Source organism: Ambystoma mexicanum, chromosome 2p (assembly GCF_040938575.1).
Source record: "Ambystoma mexicanum isolate Mex_15411 chromosome 2p, UKY_AmexF1_1, whole genome shotgun sequence".
In the NCBI taxonomy this organism is placed as follows: domain Eukaryota; kingdom Metazoa; phylum Chordata; class Amphibia; order Caudata; family Ambystomatidae; genus Ambystoma; species Ambystoma mexicanum.
Genome location: NC_090923.1, coordinates 52,014,639 through 52,039,363, shown reverse-complemented (window position 1 = coordinate 52,039,363; position 24,725 = coordinate 52,014,639). Strand labels below are relative to the sequence as shown.

Genomic DNA, 24,725 nt, shown 5'->3' with positions numbered 1-24,725 from the left:
GGTCGGCCTCTAGTTCGTTTAATAGCCGGTTCCAAGAGAACAATGATTCTCCCACACTGGAGGTGAGGTCAGCCATACTTTTTGCAGCATGATAACGTCATATATGCCCAGAATGGACATTGAAGTTGATGCAAGGTGAGCATGGCCTCGGTTGTTCCAAGAAGCTAGCTGAATACTTTGCTTACTTTCTTCAATAGGTAGCCAACATGCATTTGCCTCCTTTCTCTGAGAGAAGCTAGTTACCATTCTCGTTTGATCATCATTAGCTGTGAAACATTTTATCGTCAACGGATCGGAGGGTCTATCAGCAAACCATACCCTTCCATGTTGAATGTTCGGATGTTTGTTGGTTACACTTGGAGGATATGTGTTCGCTACATTCAGAGAATGGGTATTTACTGTATTTGATGTTACTGTAGGATTGTGCAGCAGAAAACCTAATTGATATATTTCTTCCCTTGCTCGCCAGATTGTGTATTTGACTATTGCGGATGACATCCATATCTTAACAACTGATCTGTCGTGATCATGGATGAACTGTGATACATCATCAGATTTCAACCTTTGCAAGACTGGAATATTCTGTAGTAGGTTTAGTACTGAGGATCGATTCAGATCATATAGCCCAAACTCTCCACCCAGACATTTTAAGATTAAACTCACGTGCGTCGAGTCATTACATTTATTATGTCTATTCCTCAGTGGCATTTTCCATTTCCTTTTGCTTGTTTGTTGCCACAGCGTTTACACTTACTGGAGCTACTTTTGCTCCACCAAAGATGTTATTTTGATGGGATTTCAGATCGTATACATTAGGGTTATACTTCCCAATCTGATTGGTCGCAATTTCGAGGGGCCTTGCAACGCTCGTTTTGGCGCTCTGTAGATTTCGCGAGAAGATACCCATTGATTTCATAATTTCTTCCTGCCCATCTTCTAAAGTCAGTGAGAAATCTTGTGGTCTGTTATCATAATTGCCTCCCTGTTCTTTCAACTGAGTCAACTGGGAGGAAGGGTATGTTCCTCCCATAACATGACTTGAAGGAAGTAATTATTTAATGTATAGGTACAAATTGTCAGTTTCATTTGAATGTAGAAAACTGGGAACAAAAAGTGACATTTAGCTGAAACCTGGCTTAGTGAAACTGGATTCTGCCTGACAACTACCCCCGACAGGAGAAACCTGTTCAACCACTCTTCCCAGGCCTAGCTGCATCCTGCTGCCCCTTGCCAAAAGGAGTTGTCACCTCTCTGATTAGATTAGGGGTGGAGCACCTGGGAACTGGAAGGAACAGAACAATGCAACTCCCTTGACTGAGGCAAATGTTATATTGGGGGTGTCGTAAAGTGGCTTCCTCTTGGGGAAACTGGGAGGGGCAGTGCCTCTGCTAGCAGCTGAGCTTGGGGGGGGGGGGGGGGGGAAGTGGATAAACCAGTTATTCCACCCTGTGATGTGGGAAGCCACACCGCTTTTTGACCAGGGCATAATTTTAAAAAGATAGATAACTCATAGTGCGGACTTGTCAGAATTATATAAGTAATATTATTTTTGTGATTTTTCTGTGAACATTTTGAGAGGCGTTAGGACCGTGTGGTGTATTCTGGGGGTTGCTAGTGGAAAATAGGGTCTCACTCCAAATGTCTGCATGTTAAAAATCTGACACTTCATCAATTAATGTCCATACTCCTCGCGCACATGTTTGAAATTTTGGGTAAATGTCCGATATTGCAAAACCAGTTAAAAAGCGCAAAATGTTGTCATTTTTGAATGCAAGCCCCCAGGAAGATCAGAGGCGGACAAGCATGGACCATAAGGAATATATAATGTGCACATGTAATTTCAACAAATTGTATATCTGGAAAAGATGTATTTGAATCAAATATAGATTTGTGGGCAAACTGACCAGGGGAGGATCCTCTGACCCATAAACAGACCTCATCATGATGACAATCCATTTCCTTCCCCCAATCATGGGAGAGGGGAGAATTGGGCCAATGACAAGTAGAGAGGGGCAGGTTTAGCTAGGCCCAGGCACACACCCATTTTCAAAACACATAAAAAGAGACTGCTGGGACAGGTAGAGACATTCAATTCCATTTGCTGCGGAGAATGCTGACCGACGACTTCACATCCAGAGATCCAACACTTAGACTTCCAAGCTAAACAGAGACTACAGAACCTTGAACCAAGAAGGCCCACTGCAAGCAAACGTATTTGTCAGAAGGCCTCAAAATCATTTGCAAACTATTCCACAGCCGGGCGAGCTGTCTGAATTCTTTTGCCAAGAACTCTTGCCAGTACCCAGAAAGCAGTGTTACATCCAGAATCCAATTGATCCGGACCGGAAAGCAGAGCAGTATCCAGAACCAGAGGCCGCTGAATCCAGAGAGGCTAGACCAGCAGAGCAGCGCTGACCCAGATCGCTGTGAACAGAACCGGTGCCTGATTGACCCGCCGAGCAGACAGAACCGCAGCCGGGCGTGTTGACCAGATCCGTGACGAGGCCTAGTCCAAATTTATATTGCGAGTACCTAGCAGAACTGTGCAGAACCAATCTCTTAGTTAAAATAATCTAATCCAAACTATTTTAACCTAAGTAGTCATTTGTAAAGCTGCACAACTGTCACCTGTCAGTTCTGAAGCTGCAAGCTGTCACCTGTCCTTTTGAGTTACTTTAAATCCGAAAAACTACCTTTATTTAATCGTCCGTATCTCTGGAACAGTTTGGGCTAGGAACAAGATTTAACTTTCCTCTGAAAGATTAGAATCTAAGCTTTCCAACAGGCATAGAACCGACTTCCTACTCCTTATACTTTTTCAATCACGATTTACGCACTCGCGAAATTTACCGCGATTTGCGATTTTGGCTCAATTTCTCCACTTGTCAAAATAGCAGCTCCATTCTTTCTTTTGTTAAAATCAGTTTGCAACCTGGTAATAACTCAGAGCATTGCTAAAGTGAGCCTGAACTAATACCAACACACATCTCCCACTCACCCTGAATCTCTAGAGGGAATTAAAATCAGTTGGCACATTTTCCCATCCATTGCCATCACATTTAAAAAGCATTTTGGGCCTGTGTTTCAAACTCCTACCTGTTTCCTCTAAGCTTGCTGGGGGGGAACTGAATTTCGTATTGTACTTGATTGCATTCCTGAGAACTGTGTGCTCCTCTTTCCATCTCCTTCCATGTCTTGCATTGCATAGGGTAGGGGGGTGAATTGCCAAGGAAAAAGGGATTATCTTATCTTTTGCTAAAATCATATCAAGTATTTCTGTACTGCATTTTATTCCTCATTGCTTTTCCCTTGAAATCATAAAAGTATTTTTGCTACTTTATCCATCCTATACCAACTCCTCATTGATTGTAAAGAAGTGTGCTAGTGCCAGATTACCCATTGTTGATCATCATATGTTTAAGTGTACTATCAGATATTAATTTATTATAAAGTGTGATATATATATTGTTTAAATTCTCAAATAAACCTTTTAATTTGCAAAACAAACCTACTTCTTGGCTCAGTGGGTTCAGGGGGATTCTAAGAGGGGGGTGTTATACAAGGGTGGTCATCCAGAGTACTGAACTAGACATGAAAATACATTAATAAGAGTTTTCCTCAGCATCCCAGACTAGGCATGGACTTGGCTGTAGTGTTGATTGAATATCGCTTACACCCCCAACAAGCAGGGTTTGTAAGAGGGGTAGGCTGTGGCTTAAATCTGCTCCTACTGAACCTTTTAAAGATGGAGGGAATTAGATCCAATTCAATGATCTACCTGGCTCCGATAGACCTCACTCAGGCGTTTGATAGTATTAACAGAGAGCTTTTGTGGAGAAAACTAGCCAAGTGGAACTGGCCGCCTAGCCTAATGGGCGCAATTCGAGAGTTGCACACGGAAACGTCCATTAGGGTCCGACCTTGATGAACTAAATACAAGACATTTAAGGGTGCGAAACAGGGTTGTGCCTTGGCAGCAACAATATTTAATCTGTTCATATCAGACGTAAAGGATGTATTCTGTGGCGACAATATGTTCCCCCCTAAAATGCATGGATTGCCCCTCACCTAGTATACGCTGATGACCTCGTTCTAATAGATCAGACACCGATAGGTCTTCAGCGTAAAATTAATCTTATAGATACTTATATAACATCGAACGGGCTGCAAATTAGACAAAAATCTGAAATCCTGATTTTGGAGAAACTATCGGGCCCACATGGAAGGGGTCGGAAGTTCAACTGGCATATCGCCAAGGAGCCAATTCAGCTTGTAAAACATACAACATACCTAGGCATGACAATCAGTGCGAGTAAAAACGACGCACCGTGGGCATAAGTAGCAAAAAGCAGGTGCCGGCAGCTGGCATGTCAGGCCTGTTTGGTTAACAAATATGGAACATTCTCTCTAAAAGCCATCATTATGTTTTTCCAACAAAAAGTTGTGCCTAGTTTAATCTATGGAGGCGAAAATGCATTTGGCTGCTCTAGTGACCTATGGAACTCACTAGAAAACTGGACTCGAGTGCTTCATTTACCGAGGGGTACTGCAACTGTGTGCATACGATACAAACTAGGCTTAATTTCTATACATGCAAGAGTCTTATGGAATCTTTTGAGTCTGTATCGCAAAGCAATGTTGAAGACACCGACACCAGCACCACAATTTCTATCATGCATATGCCTGAATCTGCGAAAGACTATACCATTCTTTTTAAATGAAATCTGCTTTGTCAAGACCTGTTAGGAGAGTATGACATCACTCCTTCAATGCTAATAGAAAATCTAGCGTCAGCTAAGAAGAAGATATGGAGGCTGGACTGGATTAAGACCTGCGACATAAGAGCCAAATCTAAAACAATGTATGAAGCAACGGGTGAGGCGAAAGCTTTTTATTTATTTTTTTATTTTTTTACATTTGTATAGCGCGCAGGCAGCCCAGCACCAACACCACTCCTATTTAACTCGCCTGCCAACCCAGCATGCAAGAGCACTCTACATTCGCTTCAGATTAAATCCATTTCGCACAAAAGAGTGCATATGTATCTAGCCAAAATACACAAATCTTAACCCCATGTGCCGCTTTTGTAACCTCGCCAGAGAAACGTTGGAATATCTGACTGTCATGCCCGAATCTTGACCAGCATAGAGGTCTTATCTTTGCCCCAGTTATTAATAGCTATTGTTCAAGGAGCACTGAAGAGTGGTGGAAAGCTCTTTTTGAAGGATCCAGTAGAGCAGTCTTATTTGCTCTGATAAAACTTTCTTCACGTTCTAAAAACTCGGTTGGAAGAACAGGAACCAACCTAAGTGATTAGAGACAAACAATAAGGCCTGGTAGTATAAAGGGCTTGTCTACTTGAACTGGAGATGTCATAACGGACTGGATGAAGATATGAGGAGGGAGGGAAGGAAGGAAATGACATGGCCAACTTTGTTAATCGTTGTCTTGTCTTCCGTTTTTTAAAAAGGTTGAACAAACCAATAAAAAAAACAAAAAAATAAATAAAAAATAAACGATTTTGAGGGCATGGAGATCCTAAATTGCCATGCTTGGAATGCTTAGGGGAGTGTTGTGTAAAAGGTAGACAGGATGGATGAGTCTTGGGAGCATTCCGGGAACATTACTGGTGATTGTGACAAGTGTTCCACGTCATCTTCTACATTAGTTTGTTTTATTACTTCGCCGCTAACCGGTGAGGCCATATCATTTATCGTATTAGAAATAACCTACAAATTGCCATTCATTTCTTCATGATCTTTATCTACAGGACAAATTATCAAGAGGTTGGACAGGCTCCGTGTGTATAATTACATCGGTCAGATTTTGAATTCACTGGCAGGGCTTAAATCACCCAGCAGGTTATGTTCAGTGAAAGCAGCTAAGAGTGAGTCCGACGGCATACGCAAGTCGACGGCAGGCGGTCCCGATTTAGACTTTTCAGGGATCGCAGTACCCGCTTGTGGAACATCGCTTGTAGGTTTAGGGTTTTTTTTCCCTTCCCTTTTGAGGGATTACAATCAACCCCCGACAAGCTGTCAGAATAGAACTTCCTAATGTCGCTGGTATGCGACAACAATCTACCACGCCAGGTTACGTGTGGGGGAGCACCATTCATAATACGTTTTGGAGTTGTGCGAGAGTCATAAGGTCGGTCAGTTAGAGGTTCAACATCAGGCATGTTTGTACGCAAAGTATACAATTTTACCATTAATACAGTTGACCAGTATTACCTCAGAGATCTGTCTTTCTCACGAGAGGGTGTGCCAAAAAAAATGTAATAAATAAAAGGAGGTAAAAAAGCGAGAGGAGATAGGTGTATGTTATTGAGGCTCACCCTCACCACTCTTCACACGATGAGGACAATCAGCCCTTAATCTGATTATCAAGTTTGTCCAACAGGGAGATGTTCGTTTTAATTATTAAAACACTATTCTAGCTGCCACTCACCACTCACAGTGAACTTCGAGGTACTTCCGGGTGAGCGCGCGGGTGCGCTGCACACTTGGAACTTGAAGCTGCTGTGAGGCGGGTTCAGAGGTGTGGCTAGGCAAATCACAGTTGTGCTACAATTGTGGAAAACAGAGAAACAAAAAAAAAAAAAGGAAGGTATCAAATGTCAGTGACTCACTCACTGTCCTCTGCGTTGCAGAGGACTATCATTACAGTTCAAAGGTTCAAAGTAGCGTGGGATGGAAATGACTTCGAAGTCAGGCAACTTCCGTGTTGCTTGTAACGACATCCTCTCCTTCTCAACGCTTTGCCACAGTATAAGCTTTGCAGGGAGATACGACCGCAACACGAGTGGTTATCAAACTGGAACTCCACAGTGAACAGTGTACTTCGAGGTACTTCCAGAGGCTTTTCAATTTGTCGACAATGTGCATACTCAAGTGGCCACCATCATCGGGGTCAAACAACCACACCGATATCCACAAGCGCCACGGTCTAACACACTCCGTAACCCTCAGCAGTTACATTTAGAGTTGATATTTTATTGGATATGCAAACATTGGAAAAAGCTGCTCTGTTAAGTTTTCCTTCAAATGGATTCATATATAAACGATGCCGAGACTCTGCCATTGCAATCCTTTGTTTGTCCATACTAGCATGCTAGGTAAACTATAGCGCACTTCAACAGGCACATGTGTCGGATGCTCAAAGAATAAGCAAAACATTAGATAAAAAAATGTAGAATTCGTCCAGTAAACCTGGCTTTATCGTTTGATCTTCGATCACAGGCACACACTTTTTTTTCTATCATTGCACCATTCTTCTAAGCAGGTCCACAGGATCACTACTGCTCGGTTTGAAATGTTTTCATTGTGCAGCTGCCACGAGTGTAGATTCATAAAATAAGAAGGCCAATGGGATGTCGATCATGAATAGGAAGATTTGTCCACCTAAGTGATGTGTGCAGGGCTTCTGGAACATTCTGTTGAGTCATAAGTTCATCCTGTACTACCTGAAATTTTCATTTTCTGCAAATGTAATAATTTCCCATAACTGTTCAATCATTTACTTTACAAATAGTACCATCTCAAGTAATTTCCCTGCATATGGAATCATTGCTCCCTTATAATGCCAATGTCTTAAGTCCTGTATGACGAATCGCGGGAATGTGTCCCTTCTCCACTGTGAAAGAAAGGCAGGGGGAGGGGGGGAAAGGGGGGGATTTGTTGAGGCCAGCTGAACATCAATGGGAATAAATGTACCATGGACAAGGACTCCTGCGAGAAACCCCCTAGAAACATGACAATATCACCCCCTCAACCAAGCACATCCTGTAATGATTTATGGGAAAGTAATATCCATATGGGCGATTTTGTCAACGGGAAACACCGACTATTTTGTGATGGCCAGGGGACGGCAGCCGCTACCTGATCCTGGGCGTAGGACTGCTATATGAGGGAGGATTACATGGGGAGACAACCTCTGGACGATGTTATGGCTTAATTCGGTGAAACATGGTATTCCCGTTTTTCTTGGGGATTACCCACCCATGCCCTTTTTGTCTCGGGAGGATAGCTCAGGGGCAACATGCCCACCTTGGAAGCAAGACACAACGGCAACAAGGGTTAGATCCCCGGGTCTGCGCTTAGAAGCCGCTGGGTGTTAAGTGCGTTATAAATAACCTATCATATATTATACCCGATGCTCCCATTGCATATGGTCATACATCTCATCCTCCTATGAAGGGCAGCAAAAACCCATTCCCCAAAACCGATAGGCCAACCTTACAACTTCGATTCGCCCTGTGAAACGTATGACAAGGTCTTCTCCATTTAGACCCATTAATCATCCAGGACCGACTTGCTCTTGAAAACCATTAAGAATATTGATCATGCAAATTGTATAGAATGTACTTCCTTTCCCAGAAGCACCAAAATACTGGTAAGCGGAGCCAAGCAACACAGAGCAAAAGAGGCCACAAGCCAAGGAGCGCTGTAAACACACAACTGTGACTGGGAAATTTAAAAACAGCAGCAGCAGAGTCGAGGCATGCTACTGGCGGGAGAGAGCTGCGCCTTTCCATGTGTATCGAGAGAATGAAAGGCTGAGACTGATGTGGTGGAGCCGTGGCACGAGAGCCACGAAGAAAAAAGCTGCCACGTGAAGATCAGGAGCAGACGATTGAATTCCTGGGCGTTTGCAGGAGTACGAAAGCAGCATCTAACTCACAAGAGCCTGGAACAAAGCAGATAAGGCCAGCCAGCAAAAGCTGCAAGAGACATGAAAGCCAAGAGGAAACGATCACGAGAAGGAAAGAATGAAAGACCATCATTGGCTAGCTGCAGGAGAAAACAAGAACCGGCTTATTTTCAAAAGGGGAAATGTACTGAGAGTTAATGTATACCAGTAAGTATATGAAGAGCCGACAGGATAATATATCCAGCAGATACACTAGCTAACAAAGTAAATGTGCAAGTCTGAGAGCGCAGAGAGCCCATATGAACAGAAGCCATGTCAGGTGAGTATACCAGGCAATTACAAGTGTGTGAATACAAGAAACCCTGGCAGGAGAGTATACCAGGCAGTTACAACAAATATACAAATGTAAAGAGGTCCCGACAAGAAATCTCAGACTAGAAAATTGATTGCGTTAACCAGGAGAGAGGGAGCAAAACCCTTGCAGAAGAATATACAAGGTATGCTAAAAAAGATCAAAGTAGAAAACCAGACAGTGTTGTGCGTTAACCTTGCTGGACAAGAAAGGTACAAAAACGTTTACTTGTGAAAATATCCAAGTAAAGAGGAATCCAGGGGAAGGGAGCCACCAACTGGAGCAAGAATCTTTATCCTAAGAAGTACTTGTGTTGCAGTCATGTATTCTTCCTTTTTGAACAATTTCCTAAACCGCACAAGGCTAAAGACATTGCCATCTTCACTGTGGTCTGGGTGAGTAGCACATCAATTGCTGTACTCCAGTGAAACCGTACCTCTCATCTTACATAGCATAGCTCAAAACCTCACTGATGTTAACTAGCTAGTGGGTAGTTCAAGCTACTGATGTGTTCATATTGTAGGTCAATTCACAGCTGCGTCTCAAACTGTAGTGCCTCAGGTCTGAGTTTCTGCAGCTGTGTTCAAACGAAGACGTTTCTCATTCAAACCTCTCAGCCCACCCCCCCCCCCCACTGACCCTTCAAACTCCAGGTACTGAGGCCCAGATGTGCCCCCATGATCAGGCCCCTCCCTGTGCTCTGTCACTACTCAAGTTGGACCATACATGTGTGCAATCTTTCTATTAAGGGGGCATCCAACACACAAGATAGACCCCATGCCCCACACTGCCCAAATCAGAGCTGCACACTGGCACGGCAGTATGTCCTACAATGCACATTATACCCCATTCCTCTTCCACGCACAGCCCAACCCTCCACCACTTCACGCTGCACTCAAAACCAGGAGGTATAAACCAAACTTCCGCCCTTGTCCAATACCCACTTCCCCCTGCTCCAATCTCCACGTAGATCTCGCACTGCCGAAGCCAGAGCGGCACGCTGGAGTGCTACAGTTGAACATTGCTCCCCCTCACGCGCCCCACCCCGAGAATCCAGCTCCGCCCACCCACTCCCACTGCCTGCACATCTCACCTCTACCCAAGGAGAGGCCCCTTCTTACCCCACGTCCCCTCTCAGAGCAGCAAGGGCAGCACTGGCAAAAGAAAACTACCTCAACAGACCCCCCTCTCCCACTCTCACCCACACCCCACTGGGTGCACAAAAGAAACAAAAAAGGCCCAATCGTCAGCCACCTCAGGTCCCACTTTGCATCACCCGTGCTCCACCTCAGACACCAATCCATGCCCCCTCGCTAAAGCGCCCAAACTGGTCTTCACACTATTCCCCTCCTCCACCCGCCCAGTCGGTCAACCTCCACCCATGTTTGTCTCCCCTGCCTCCCCATCCCTCCGCCACGGCCCACCCCACCCCCCAACCCCACTATTCCCACCCCTTCAACAATCCCTGCCATGACCCTGACAAGCTCATGTCATCCAGCACATCCCACCAAATCTCTTGCATTTTCATCAATGCCAGGTCAATCTCTAAAAACAAATGAAATGCAACGTCTTTGACCACATCTCTGACAAGAACCCAGAATCACAGAGATCTGGTTTGCTGAATACTACAAACCCACTGCATACAAGGCCTTCTCACCTATCTACATCCCAACTGTTCAGGATAGAGCAAGGAGTTGGGTGACTAGCAATGCTACAGTGCGACCTCTCACCTACCCTTGTCCGTGATTGCCCGTTTCCCTCCAGGACGTAGGCTCTTTACCACAACACCTAGGGCAGCCCACTGCCCGTGCAGCACCTTCAGCAAAGGGCAGCTCCAAAGAAGCAGCCCCAGACCGTGTTTGCCTGTGTTCGCCCGAGAAGCCACTAGCCAGCGGTCAACCAGCAGTGACTGACAAGATATGCGTGGTCTCGGTGGGGAGTACAGCAATCGATGTACTCCAAAAAGGCCTGCCTCTTATTACCTACACAACATACGCATACCAAAATTAGCCAGCTAGTTAAGAATACCCCTTCACTGCTGTGTAACAAACGCCGAGTGGTGTTATTCAATGGTGTGCCACATACTTAAGTGTTCTCCATCTATTCAGATACCTCAAACCTAGATGTTTGCACTTCTGCTGTGCCTCCAATTTAGGCATTCACAGTCTGTCCTTGTGAAGTAGACGAACTACCTTTTAAGCCATATGCATTACTCACTGTGCCACCCACAACACAGGCCTGGAATTCCTCCAAGACTCTGTTCAAGCTCCCACCCCTTAGAACTCTATGCCTCTACAGATCCACAACTCTGACAATCACCTTGCATTCAAAAATGCCCTCAAAATCTGGCTTTCTCCTTTTTTCTCTTGAAACTCTCCCACTATGCTGCGATTGCCCGGGCACACAAGTTCGGTCCCAGACCCAACTAAACACCTACTCTTCCAAACCACTGCAGATGCCGGCAGCGTTTGTAGCGGCACTGAAAAATGTGCCCTCGCCCAAAGATGATCATATTCACCCAGTCGTTCCGAGCGCTCCCTAGGCCCTGCCCAACAACTCTATATCCGGTGCAATCTGGTCACTAAACTACGCAGGTAAATCTGAAGCACCTTGGATGTGACAACTTAAAGATGCAGGGACAGAATGCTTTTTCAGACTGACCACTAGAGGTAGCGATGGTAGCAGGACCAGTTTGAACGGGGGACAGCTATGATTCGTGCTCTCAGCTGGAGGTCCCAACCGGATTATCAAAAGGCTTACCCAAGCACGCAGAACGCTAAACCCATAGAACGCACTGGGGAGTAGCAAGTTCCAGTTCAACTGGGGATATTGGGTATGGTACGCCCTTTGATAGCTGTGGGGGTAGGAACAGAGACGCACTTAAGGCTCTTTCATTCAGGGACAGGAACAATACTATTTGGTCTCGGCCATAGATGGCAAGATCTATTTTATTTATTTTCTATTGCACTCAAAGAGGGGCACCAGCCAGGTCCTCCACAAAGGTAGTATCCTACCACCACCAAAGATGCACTCGAACTACCAATATATCATCTGAAGAGCCCTAAGACAAGGACAAAACAAAAAATCTGTCTGAGACTATGGAATGTATAAGTCGAACCATGTCTGGACACAAGCTGCAGGCACTGCTCCCCAGAATGCAGCTATGGCTATGCAAATCCAATCTAGCAGCTTGCACAGTTGTCCACACAAACCCCTGACGTACCTCAGCCCTTAGTATATAGACAACCTACGAGGAAATGAAAATCTGTCTAACCAGGCACACATTGAATCTCCTGCCCTAGCACTCTACCCTAATCCACCTACAGCACCCACAAACGTGCCCAACATCGTGGCTGCTTACAGGGGCCCAGCCAGCACTCCCAAGTCCTAATCTGGCAGAACACACACACACACACCCATTAAAGTGAACGGAATCTCCCATACATGAACTTCAGTCGCAGAGGGGCATCCCAACCACAAAGCGCATTGAGGCCATACAAATGGGAAATGGGTGCTTATAGTTTGTCAGAATAGAACTTGACACCGCACAGTTTTGTTCTGGTCATTCTGAAACAAATAATCCCTTGGTTTAGGTAGTGAAACTCTCCTTAGAACAGGGTCAGAGAGGCATTTTCCCATATTTTATTTTCAATAAAAATTCTTTAAACAAAACCTTATGACTCGCATGTGTCAGAGTTTCATTCCAGACTTCTCTCAATTCCTTTAGCTAAGTAATCCCCATTAAACAGACAAGGAAGATTACCCGTGGAGGAGAAAAGAAGTCATGGAAGAGAGAAAACAACAACCATGCCGCCGATGTTCAATGTCTATGAAGCATATGAAAGAGGAGAAACCTGAAGACTAGAGAGAGAAGCCTGCGAGTTACGAATTAGCTCACGCTCCGGCACTGAGCAGAGGATGGGCGCCCTGCGTCCTAAACGTGAGAGAACAGGAACCAGGGAGACGTGCAGCATCGAACAGCAGTAGCTGGGAAAGGAACGACAAGGAGAGTGGTGTGATCACAAAAAACTCATGGTGGACCTGTAGTCCTAGAAACAACGATGCCGCTTGAGCAAAACAAAAGAAACCAGTAACTGAAAGCCCGAGTACCTTCAAATACGGCGGCACAGAGGAAGAGGCGTGAAGCAAACATCAGATGGTAACTAGACAAAGCGGAAAGACGACCAGGCGAGAACCCAGCAATATTATCCCTGCCAGGTACAGGCAACAACGAAGGAGAGGGACCCCTTAATCAAATACACACCTCATGGATACTCATCAACGCATGGTGGGTTGCCAAAAAATATACACATTCATTGACCTTCTCTCGGATGAAAACCCAGATACCGGCATCACCGAAACCTGGTTTGGCGACGACTTCCTCCTCACTGCACACAGGGCCTCTTCCTCCTCCTCCCCCACCCCACTCCCCCCCCCCCCCCCCCCCCCCAAGTCTACTCCTTGATCATGCACAACAGAGCCACCTTCCACAAACGTCACCTCACACCCATACACGTCGAGAAACCAACCTGCAGTGACTGCAAATCCCTGCTAGTCAAATCCCAACTGTCTCCCACGCTCTCCCTCAGCGTACTCCTCCTTTACAGATGCCCTGGCAGTAACAGAACTTCGCAGACTTTGTAGCAGCCATCATGATCTCTCATCCCACGCTTACCCATCTGGTTTGACACCCACTCGTACCCCATGACTCCACTCCTGGGTTCGATGAGGGGATTTGGGAGCCAATTCGCACCTGGTTGAAGCTTAGAAAAGCCTGGTTAGCTTCACACCAACAGCTACCGGGAGCTACTTTTGATTTCCCAGACCAATCATTGCCGAAAATACACACCCATGTGAATTTAACTGTGTGCATTTTTAACAAGCGCTAAATATTAGGATGCATCTATACGACATTTAAAGCATAAGGGGTCATATACCAGCACCAACCAGCAGTTGCCACCACCCCCGTGTCCACTCCCTCCCACCCGTCTGCTTTTCAGCTACCAAGTCAAGGGATCATCCAGTAACTTGCACATGATAAGAATGCAGAGTGGCCCGGGAATTGCGCTCGAACAGGTCGGGGCAGGAGGCTCCGATAGGCAATGTAGCACACTTTTAGGTCAAACAATTGAATCATTTTGGATGAGGATATTTACAGTTGAGAGTTCAATTGAAGTCGCCACTGTATGCAACTCTAAAGCATACGAGGGTGGGCCACCTGACTCACTAGATGCTGTCTGGCCAGCTCCTTCCCACCTCTTTGTACACCTTTGTGCCCCTGTGTACCCTACCCCCGCTGTATATCTGTTCCCTCTGAAAAGCATTCAGTTATGCATCTGTACTGTTGTATACCTCCAAATTGCTCCTTTGCTTCTCGAAGCAAGGCCTGCGCTCAATAAATACCATAATCACATTACACTGTTGCACACTTCTGCCACCATTTTAGGGCCGTCTGGCTCTTGATCCCCGTCCTTAAACTCAGGCACTGATCAAATAGGGAGTTATCTACCAGCGATAATACGGTCTTTCTCCTTCTGATCACGTGTGGGGAGTAATTAGGGGTGGCATTGTCTCTTTATCACCGCTGTTTTCATGTTCATGCACACTGGTGAAAAAATGCATTTCCCCCCCTCCCCCCCTTCACCTCATAGTTGCCCGATTTACTAGAAAACAGTGGGCCTTCTGATCAGTGCCCGAGTTTTGTTTGCAGCTCTATGGAGAAACCAGGTGCCTTTATGTACAGGTCTATTTGGGAAAATTAATCCCAGTGGTTTTGGGGCCAGATGCTGATTTCTCCAACTAGGCTCTTTTTCCAGTTGCACAAATTGCATACATAGGAGATAGTGTTCTTAACAGTTCATTGCATAACAATAAAAAGGAGGTTCATCTTAAGATCCCTATGTAAAAATGCCTAAACTTGTGCACTGTAGCGATGAGGAAAAGGAATTTCTCACTGATCCAGAGCCTTGCATGCATAGGTATAAAAAAATAAATAACACACATTAGGATCCGAGTAATTTCATACACGTTTAACCACATCCATCGTCCTGCTTAGACGATGCAAACCGCTTCTACCTGGAAGCCCCGGTATCACAAACAAGGAAACTCCAAAGAATTCAAAACATGGCAGCACGTCTGCTCATTAACCTGTCGGCGAGAGCACACAACAGCCCTACCCTGAGAGTTCTCCATTGCTCCCGATTGCTTGATGCACCATCTTTAAAGCCCTGGGGATCGCCCACCGCACAGTCCACAACACTGCACTGGAATTCCTCCGAGACAAAATTGATCCCCACCAACCCTCCAGGAACCTCAGATCTCGCACAGCATTTTGCATAGTGATCTAACCCCACAGCGCCACAAGGCTCGACAGTTCCTCCTTCTATGCCTAAGCAACAATCATCTGGAATTGCCTACTGCTGCACATCCGCACCAATGAAAACCCTCTGAAATTTAGGAAGGCCCGGAAAACCTGCCATTTCCCAATACTCACCTGATCCACGTACCCCGAGACTTCACCACTGAAAAAGACTCCCCTACTCAATCACAATGGCAGGCAGCTCCCATAGCAGTTTCTCCTGACACCACCAACACATGCACAACACGACCACCCGACGGTACTCCAGGTATGCCAGCAGCCTTCATTGTGGCTCACCTGAAACACTATCACTCCACCTACAACACTTCCACCCGACAAGTACTCCAGGTACACCAGCAGCCTTCGATGTGGCACTCCTGCAACACTCACCACACCCCCCCCCCATCTCCGTCCACAACACCACGAACAATGAGATAAATAGCCCAGGGTAGCCCACACCCACCACTAAAGCACAACGCAATATACCCACCCACGTTAGGTGCATCCTAGGCCCTGTTTCACCAGAGACACCATGAATGATGAGACCACCCGGTCCGCTCGAATGGAGATCGCACCAGCCAAACAACTCCGAAGACCATGCTACGTATATCCCCTGAAGACCTCTGGCACGTATACCTACACTGCATCAGAGGACACAGGCCTACACTGCATCAGAGGAAACAGGCCGCAGGTACGACCAAGCACCCAGGCACCATAGAATGCAGCTACGGATGCACTTTCCGATTTAGCAGGACAACAGTTCACACTGAAACACCAGACGTACCTCAACACATATGCCACTAGCATAGGGCGACTACCAACGATATGAAATTCGTTATAGCCGGCCACACATCGAATCGCTCAACAATATCTCTCTATTGCAACCCCCAATAGTGCCCTCCCAAGTACCAGGACCACTGGGCTGCTTAGTCGATCCTAGCCAGCCGCATAAGCCCTAGACCGGCAAAAAATGCACACGCATCTCCTAAAATTAAAACTTCTAGAAAGTCCCTTGACTGCGGTCACCAAGGGAATTACAACCAGAAAAAAAAAAGTGTGTTAAGGCCATACAAACGGGAAAGAGTGCTATATAACAAACTAAATACAATACATGTACAGATCAACTGGTTGTAAAGTATTGCACACAATCTTTGCCACTCGCGCTGGGGCATCTAGCATCACATTATGCAGTGCTCAATTGCTCGTGTGTTTTCTGTACCCTTTACCTGGTCACCTATAGCCATCGGGTGAAGCTCCATGTCCTCCCGAGAGCCTCATACATATAAACTCAAAACATAGAAGGGGGCGGGTACACGACGAGCCATACTTAAAACTCCAGAGTATTCTCTCTGTGACAGAACACACACACACAGAAGCCTCCGACCACAAAGAAACCTACTTCAAAAAATGTGCAAAATAAAAAGAATGACAAATAGCAACGACCTGGGTTAGCTTGTCGCAGTGACTTTAACAAAACCTGCAACGATAAATGCAACGAGCAACCCGAAATGACAGCCTTAAAATTGGGCTCATGGAACACGAGAGGCCATATGCACCTCACGTCACCGGGAGATGTCGATCTGGGCGCCTATGATATTCTCTGCCTCCAAGAAACCTGGCTCGTCCACCAACCTTTTCTGGACGGGTTCTCTGTGAAGATCTCTCCTGCAGTTAAAGGCCTCTTAGGTAGACCGTCATCGGGTTTACTTACAGCTATAAAAACAGGGACAGGACTGAGTGAACCTAAAAACTGGAAACAGTCCTACGAAATGCTTGTCATCCTGACATCCATATCCCAGGGAAAGATCAAAAGGAAAAATGGACATCAAAAGACGATAGCTATTATAAACTGCTATTGGAACCCCCAGCGAACGTCTACCAAAATATTCTGCAACAACATCGCCGAAACAATTGACCAGCTATATGCAGAATTTGATAAAATCGAACTCATCATATGCAGCGACATGAACGCCAAATGTACCGAGGTCTTGGGAGTCCATTCCGAGGGTCCATTGGGGAGACATGGATTCTGCTACCGAAAGAGGCATAGCCGTGAATGAAGTTATGAGTAAAAGAAATGTCCAAAATGTGGCGTGGTTATTCCCCTATCAAATTAACTGTCCAACATGGGAACGTAATGAATCAAAAGCAACTTTGGACTACATCTTTATCTCCAATGGCTTCATCCAGGAGCTGTCAGGTTTCGAGGCCAAAAAAAACATCCATAGTGATCACAACCTTCTGTGCTGTTCATGGAGTATCACTACCAGGATATCCAAAACCTACAATTGGACGACAGAAGTAAACCAGCAACAGACTCGCCTGTGGTTAACCGAACGAGACATTGAGAAAATTAGAAATACCTGGGAGGTGAGAGTAAAAGATCAGGCTTGGACCGACAAGAGAGAAAGACCAAACTACCTACCGTTATTGCTAGCTTTCCAGGTCAAAGGAGCAGGGAAAGCAAAGAATATGCCCCAGAACAATCACACGTATGATAAGACGGTGGTAGAAAAAAGAAAAATTGTACGTTGTTTGCGAAGAAAAGCTAAGAAATCCAACGATGAGCTTGATTGGGAAAATTGGCGCAAGGAAAATTTAAGCTACAGAAATTGGCATAAACATCACAAAGCCACTCTGTACCAAAACGATGCCGAGGCGATGATGCAAAACTTCGCACAAAAAAAAAAAATCTAGTGACTTTTGGGGTTTAATAAAAGATATGAACAGGCCCCTGTCCGCCGCAATGGGAAATGCTGTAGCGGAAGAAAACTGGATCCAATATTTTACGGCTGAATTCGACGGCCCCACCAGTGATAGCCAAGGGGCTAAGCAAAACCAAGTGATAACGTGGGTCGATCTGTCTAATACTATGGACATCGAAACAGCCATACGGAACCTGAAAACATCTAGAGCGCCGGGCCCTGATGGACTCTCCAACATGGACCTGAAAATGTTCCCGAAAAAATGGGCTGAAATGATCAGTGGTATCTATTCGGAATGTGGTAGAACCAACATGGTCCGGAATCATGGCAGAAAGCAGTAATTGTCCCGATTTATAAAAAGGGACCGAGACAAGAACCGGCGAGTTATAGACCAATCGCCCTTTTGGACATCCTGGGTAAAATCTACGCGACCCTGCTACTCGTCCATTTTCGAGCTTGGGAAAAAAAGTCAGCCAGGCCAAAGATCAGCTTCAAACTGGCTTCCAGAAAAATGGGTGTACATCAATCAATCTTCTCATACTTAACATCATGAAAGCCAAAGTCAAAGAGGGGGCGCCAAAAGTATATTTGGCATTCGTGGACCTCTCAAAGGTCTTTGATAAGATAAGAAAATATTGGAGCCAATAAAAGCGCTCCATTCGAACACCAAAATAAGAGTTAAACTCAACAATCAGGGCATGCTCTCAGAGGAGATAAATGTTAAACGAGGAGTAAAGCAGGGATGTCCTTTGGCACCGGTACTGTTCACAGCTTTCTTGGGCGACTATCAATCCTCCGAAGAAAAAATTCGATCTTTTCCCCCCGAAATCGGGAAAACTGAGATCCCACGGTTACTCTACGCAGATGACATTGTGATCGACCAGACGAAGGTGGGCCTGCAAAGAAAACTCTGTAATTTGGAGGCCTACATCCTGGAAAATAAGCTGGAACTCAACAAATCGAAGACAAAGGTCATGGTGCTCGAGAAAGTCCCCTGCAAAAAGACGAAAAATCTAAAGATCTTCTTGGACGAGTCAAAAATCGAAATCGTAACCAACTTTAAATATCTGGGGATTCAATTAAGACAGTTCAGGTGTGGAAAAGAGCCTTGTTGACCAACGCTGGGAAAAAGTGAAAAGACTACGCAAACCAGAGCAGTAGACCGCAAATATGGCAAATTCTCCCTGATCCCGGCTATAACTTTCTATAACACTAAGGTTGTTCCGGCCCTGACTTATGGTACGGTGTGCTATATCTCCAGCGCAACATCTGGAGCAAAATCGAAGGCCACCTCTGGAAAACGGTCTTAGGCCTACCTAAATCTACCGCCATGCCAGCCATAAGGAGAGTCGGGGCTCATATCATTAGCATCGACAGTGGATCAAAGCGCCTTGCGCCTCTACAGAAGAATCATCATGTCTGACACCCTACCCATTTATAAATACCATACGGGAAGAAATTGATTTAGGCAAATGCACGGCTTTGAATAAATGGGTGGAAGCGAGAAAGAATGATCTGAGAAAAGTTGAATGCACCGAGAAAGAGCTAATAGAAAACCCAGAAAGAAATAAAAAAAAGACGGAAAACATGGACTGGATTATGACAACAGAAAAGGTGGTGGAAAACAAACTCCTGAAACATCTCCCACCCACTTTCAACAAGGGGAAAAAACCGCTCCAGTACTGTGTAAAGTTTCCAAATAAGAAGCTGAGATTTTCTGTCATGAGAGCCAGATTCAACCTCCTCCCTACGAGAGAGATCATAATTTTAAGAAGAAATGGAACCGAAAGCAGCTGCCGTTTATGTAAAAACGAGTCCGTTATTGAGACTTTAAAACACCTCGTGGTCGAGTGTCCCAACACAATGGAAAACAGAAGGCTATACCTCCCCTGCCTGGCCGAAAATATGTGGATTTTCCAAGTAGATGAACTATGGAATAGACTGAAATCGGGTGAGAAGACAAGATGGACCCTGGTTCTGGCCAAACTCATCGACCTAGTATTTGAATAAAATTAACAGTCTTCGGACTGAAAGTACTTCGGTGACGGTCTCTGACCCTGCTGAATGAGGCCTTTTAGCTTCCCGGACAAGGTTTAGGACTTGGACTGTGACCCGGTTTGCCAGCTTCTAGGGGAGGTTTTTGTGAGAAGCTACCATTCGTGGGTTCGCTTTCTTTTATGATATGCAAGATAGAGAAGGTGTTTGACAAAACTCAGTCTTTACTGAGTAAAGTTCAAAGAAAAAAAAGAAAAAGAAAAAAAAAATGTGCAATTGGTCTACAAACCCACACACAAAATACCTATCGGAATTAAAAAGATCAGAATAATGCCACCTACTAAATATATATTTAGTTGTTACATTTATTGTACGCCCAGTCCGTGAGGTATCACGGCGTAGTTACAGACAGAATCAAATACAATCATGGCGAAGAAACAACAGAGCAAGCAATACAAATTGTGATTTACAGTAGGGGTTTACCATACTTCTCATCTACAAGTTATGTACATTTATATACAGTGAGGGCATAGGATTAGTATGGGATACGAGGTGTTTGGGCTCGACTTAAACTGGTTGAAGAACCATGTTCTAAGTAGTTTTTTTAAATAGTGGGAAGGATTGTTCATTTTTGATGTTGATAGGTAAAGCATTCCCGTGCCTAGGAGCGAGTACTTTGAAACTGCTGCCTATAAGCACATGCGGTCAAATAAGGAGTACGTGCATAACAATGATATCATTAAATACATTAATAGGACAGCTTCTCATCTGGTAGAAGCAAAGGGTCGAGCCAGAGCTAACCAAAACACATTTGTTCGGGTCCATAGTGCCACATATACGCAAACAAGTGGCCAAGCGAATACATGAAACGTGTACCCACTCCCGGGTTCTTAAATGCAATCCTATCAAGTGAATACCCCATGGTAGAGACTTTTCCGAAAGGACTTGCAGAGCCCGAATAATTAACACGTATATTCAACAAAATCAATGGAAATAAACCGTGCTCCCAAAAAACGTGAAAATGTAAATAAAAAATATGTGGAGTTCGTTCCCAATTGGCAGTAAAGCTCCGAATCAACGGAAACAAATATACGCTCCCCAGTATTGAGGTTGAAATACTCCACGAGGTGTTGGCGACGCGAACCATACCAGTAGCCAGGATTTCAATACAAATAAGGAAATAGGTTTGTGGGGATGAGAGAGACTGCGGAAAGAAAGCACAGCCCGAGAGGCCAGAAGCGAATGCTCCGAGCCATGGGGGAGGAGGCACGGCCAGATCAGATTATCTGAAGACGCTGGGGGAGGAAGGCGCAGCACTCAGCCAGACTGGGTGGGGGAAGGGCTGTAAACAGTGGGCAAGGCAGTGGGAAACGTCGACAGGCTTAAACCTGTGAACTGGGGGCGGAGCGGCAACAGCACAGAGTGACAGAAGCAGCATTCAGTGCTGCTAAAATCGCATACCATGCCCTCCTCTCAGAGCAGGGACACCCGCCTCTGCTGTGTGCCAGGCTCGGACTAAAAGCAAGACAACAAAGCCGGTCCGGCCCCCAAGACTGAGCAGCAGGGCCCAAGGGCTGGAATCCAGGGCAGAGCGGTGCTAGCTGCAACCCTGTACAGTGGATGGAAAATGCATGCTCACTGTGCACACCACACCCAGAGTTCAGCACAACAGACATCCCACCACTTTGGTTCAGCCTGGCCTGCGGTTACTGGGGCCGTGTCCCCTCTACACGGGGGCCCGGGGGTCCCTTGGGGCTGTGGCGGCAGCCCACAACGGTCAGACAATAGCTCACACGTTAGCAGCCAAGAACACTGCGCGAGGGTCACTTGCTGGTTACTCGGGACAATGCAACGACCCCAGATTGTCGACGCAGAACCCGCCAACCTGAGCTTTTCAATGCACACAAGCGTGAAGCCCACCCCCCGTGAAGCTCCAGGCTGCAATGCCCTTCCTCCCTGGAGACGGTGGCAGTACTCGAGCTTTTCCCATAGCAACAGGATCCGCGATGCACCCGCGGCAGCCCCCTGCATTCATTAGTAGAGCCAGGGCAGCGGCCATCTTGGAGGAGCCCATCCACGCTTCGAGGCGCTGCATTACCAGGCGCACAGGGCAGGCACGGACCTGCGTGACCCGAGCTAAGTCTAAAGTGAATGCACGCAGAAAGCTACTTTGCATTCCCTCTGCTGGCATCCACGGCTGCCCCTAGTAGTAGTGCCACTGCCCTCTCCACACACTAGGGTGCGTAGCTGCACGGCTACGCGACCCTCACTAAAGCTGCTCTAACACCCTAACCTAAGCAGGGGCGAGAATCCAAGCATCACACCCACTGATGGTCCAGCCACAGGGTCCGCACCAAGAGTGCTTCGTGCGCTATTCTTCACGGCGAGGGGCGATGCGATGGTTCCAGAAGGCCACGGTGTAGATAGAGGCCCTGGCAGCAATGATAAACCTGCGCATAGCAAGCAGCGTTGCCACACGGCAGCTTCAGAGCCAAAGGTTACATAAGTCGCCGGGCCTCTGTTTACACCGGGGACACCAAGCGCCTTTCTTTGTAAAGGTGAGAAATGTCCCACCTGCAGCCAGCGAGAGCACAGGCGGGCAGTGCCAATGCAGACCCGCGCGTCCCTGCCATCAGCAGGCGACAGGTGCGTGGACAGCAGCTTGCCCGGGCAGAGCAAGCCCTTGCCCGCAGCCAGGACGAGCGAGAGCAACAAAAACAAAGGGGCCCCGAGCAGGCCACCAACTCGGAAACGGGGATCCCTGCATGCAGGCTCCCGATAAAGGTAAAGCGAAGCTTCTGTAGTTATACGGCCAAAACGAAAACATGCGCAACAGTCTTTATTGAAAAGGGTCGCAGGAAAACAAACGAGCTCCATTCAAAACCAGTGGCCAGATGAGGAGGGTGCCCAGAGAAAGTAGCGAAGGCCGCCGAGTTGCCAGCCACCCTTCACGTCCAGGTGTGACGCTGCCGAATAGTGGCCAGGCTGCAGGGGCAGCAGGGCACTCAGAAGAGACACGTGCAAGCTATGCGATGAAAGGGGCCACGCCAAGAAGAGCACGACACGTGCCATGTTTAAGTGCGATATTACATTATACCAGTGCCATGCCAACTTTTCCAAAACGAGCACCCGCACGAGCAAAATATTGTGTCTGCCACCCCCAAACCTATAAGATCACCTACTGAATATATTGTCCAGTCATCTTAATCTTCTTTTATATTAACAGTTATCTTGCATCTGCCCCCCCCCCCCGACATAAACTAGCCTCAGTTTGAGAACCATAGCTTTTTCCGCACCCGCAAACACCCCTTCTGTAATCTGTAACGTTTTAAGCACCCCGTGTGCTCGATCCTCACGGGGGTGGGGAGGGGGGGCATGGTACCATTTTACTAGTGATGGGCGTGGAGAATAAGCCAGCAAAAGAAGGGAGCCAAAACATCCTCTTTGCCACAATAACCTAACACATATTGGCCACCACAGCTGTGCCCATGCAGATCATAAGGGGGGGGGGGGCGGGGCAGAGGGGGTCACCCACACTAGGGGAGAGGAGAAAGTCAACACCGCCTGGTGGGGGAGGGGGGTGTAGGTCCAACACAACAATAAAGGAGCCGTGCCTGCAGCACTCCCTGGGGGGGGCTGGCAGCTCACCTCCGCCTTCCTCTCCTTCTAGTTCACTGTTGTCAGAAAAAGAAAATGGGGTCTGAAAGGAAGCGGGAGAAGAGAGCACGCCAGCCCGGCCCGTGTGGGAGGTAGAGTGGGGGCCGGGGGCGGTGCTGAGCCCACAACCTGCCCGCCATAGCGCATGCAGGAAAGAAGGAACCTTGTACACAAACATAGACGGCGGAGAGTTGAGATCTGCACGGCGAGAAGCGGGGGGGGGGGGGCTGCGGGGTGGCCCCTTCTGCTCTATAGCCGGGCATTCGGCTAAAGGGGGGAGGGGCCAAAACAGTAAATAAAACAAGAGTGAGGGGCGAGGAGGCGAATGCATGGCCGGGGGAAACATTGCAAGAATAACCCGTAGGTCACTGCTAGTGGCCCACTGCGCCCCCAAACCTACCCCTTGCCAAGACTCAGATCAATGATGTTTATAAACTGGGGGGCAGCACACCCCCAAAAGCGTCTCCGCCCAGCCTTGGGTACACACATCACATACAGGCTGCATTAGTTTGCATGGACTTAAATGGGTGACGATATATTAAACGACCCCCCCACCCCAAAAACGTACACACTGCAACACCAGTTCTATCAATACTTCCACAACAACCCCCCTCTCTCCCGAGCAATATATGCATATACCACAATAAATAAAAGCCAGCAGGCAGGGCTCTGAACTCACCTATCTTGGGAGCTTCTTTCTCTTCAGCCCGGCCCCCCTAGAGCCCGATCTCGCGGCCCCAGGGGCACGGGCCACACTAGGCCGAAAACGAAGCCTCGGCGTTTCCTGAGGGCCGCCACTCGGAAATGGCGCGGCCAGCCCCGGCTACGGGGCCCCGCTGGAAGAGGCCCCTGTGTATATAATACTGTTGCTCACCCTGTGGCCTCCTGTGTGGCGCTCCAGAGAGCGGGCCAACCCTACCCGTGTCACATCGAGTACAGCGCGGTGGCTCCTTAGCAGAGCCTCCTCCCCTCCCCCCACCTCATCTCCCTCCGCGGGCGGAAGCGC

General features: G+C 47.0%; 1 protein-coding gene across 5 annotated transcripts in view; it reads right to left on the bottom strand.

Annotated features, from left to right (window-relative positions):
- The window catches only part of SETD5 (SET domain containing 5), an 875,459-nt gene extending 850,734 nt beyond the window's left edge, over window positions 1–24,725 (bottom strand). For all 5 annotated transcript variants that reach the window (XM_069643234.1, XM_069643237.1, XM_069643236.1 and 2 more), the window contains exon 1: window positions 24,399–24,725. The gene's annotated coding sequence lies outside the window, so the exon portion shown is untranslated. The remainder of the gene's footprint in view (window positions 1–24,398) is intronic.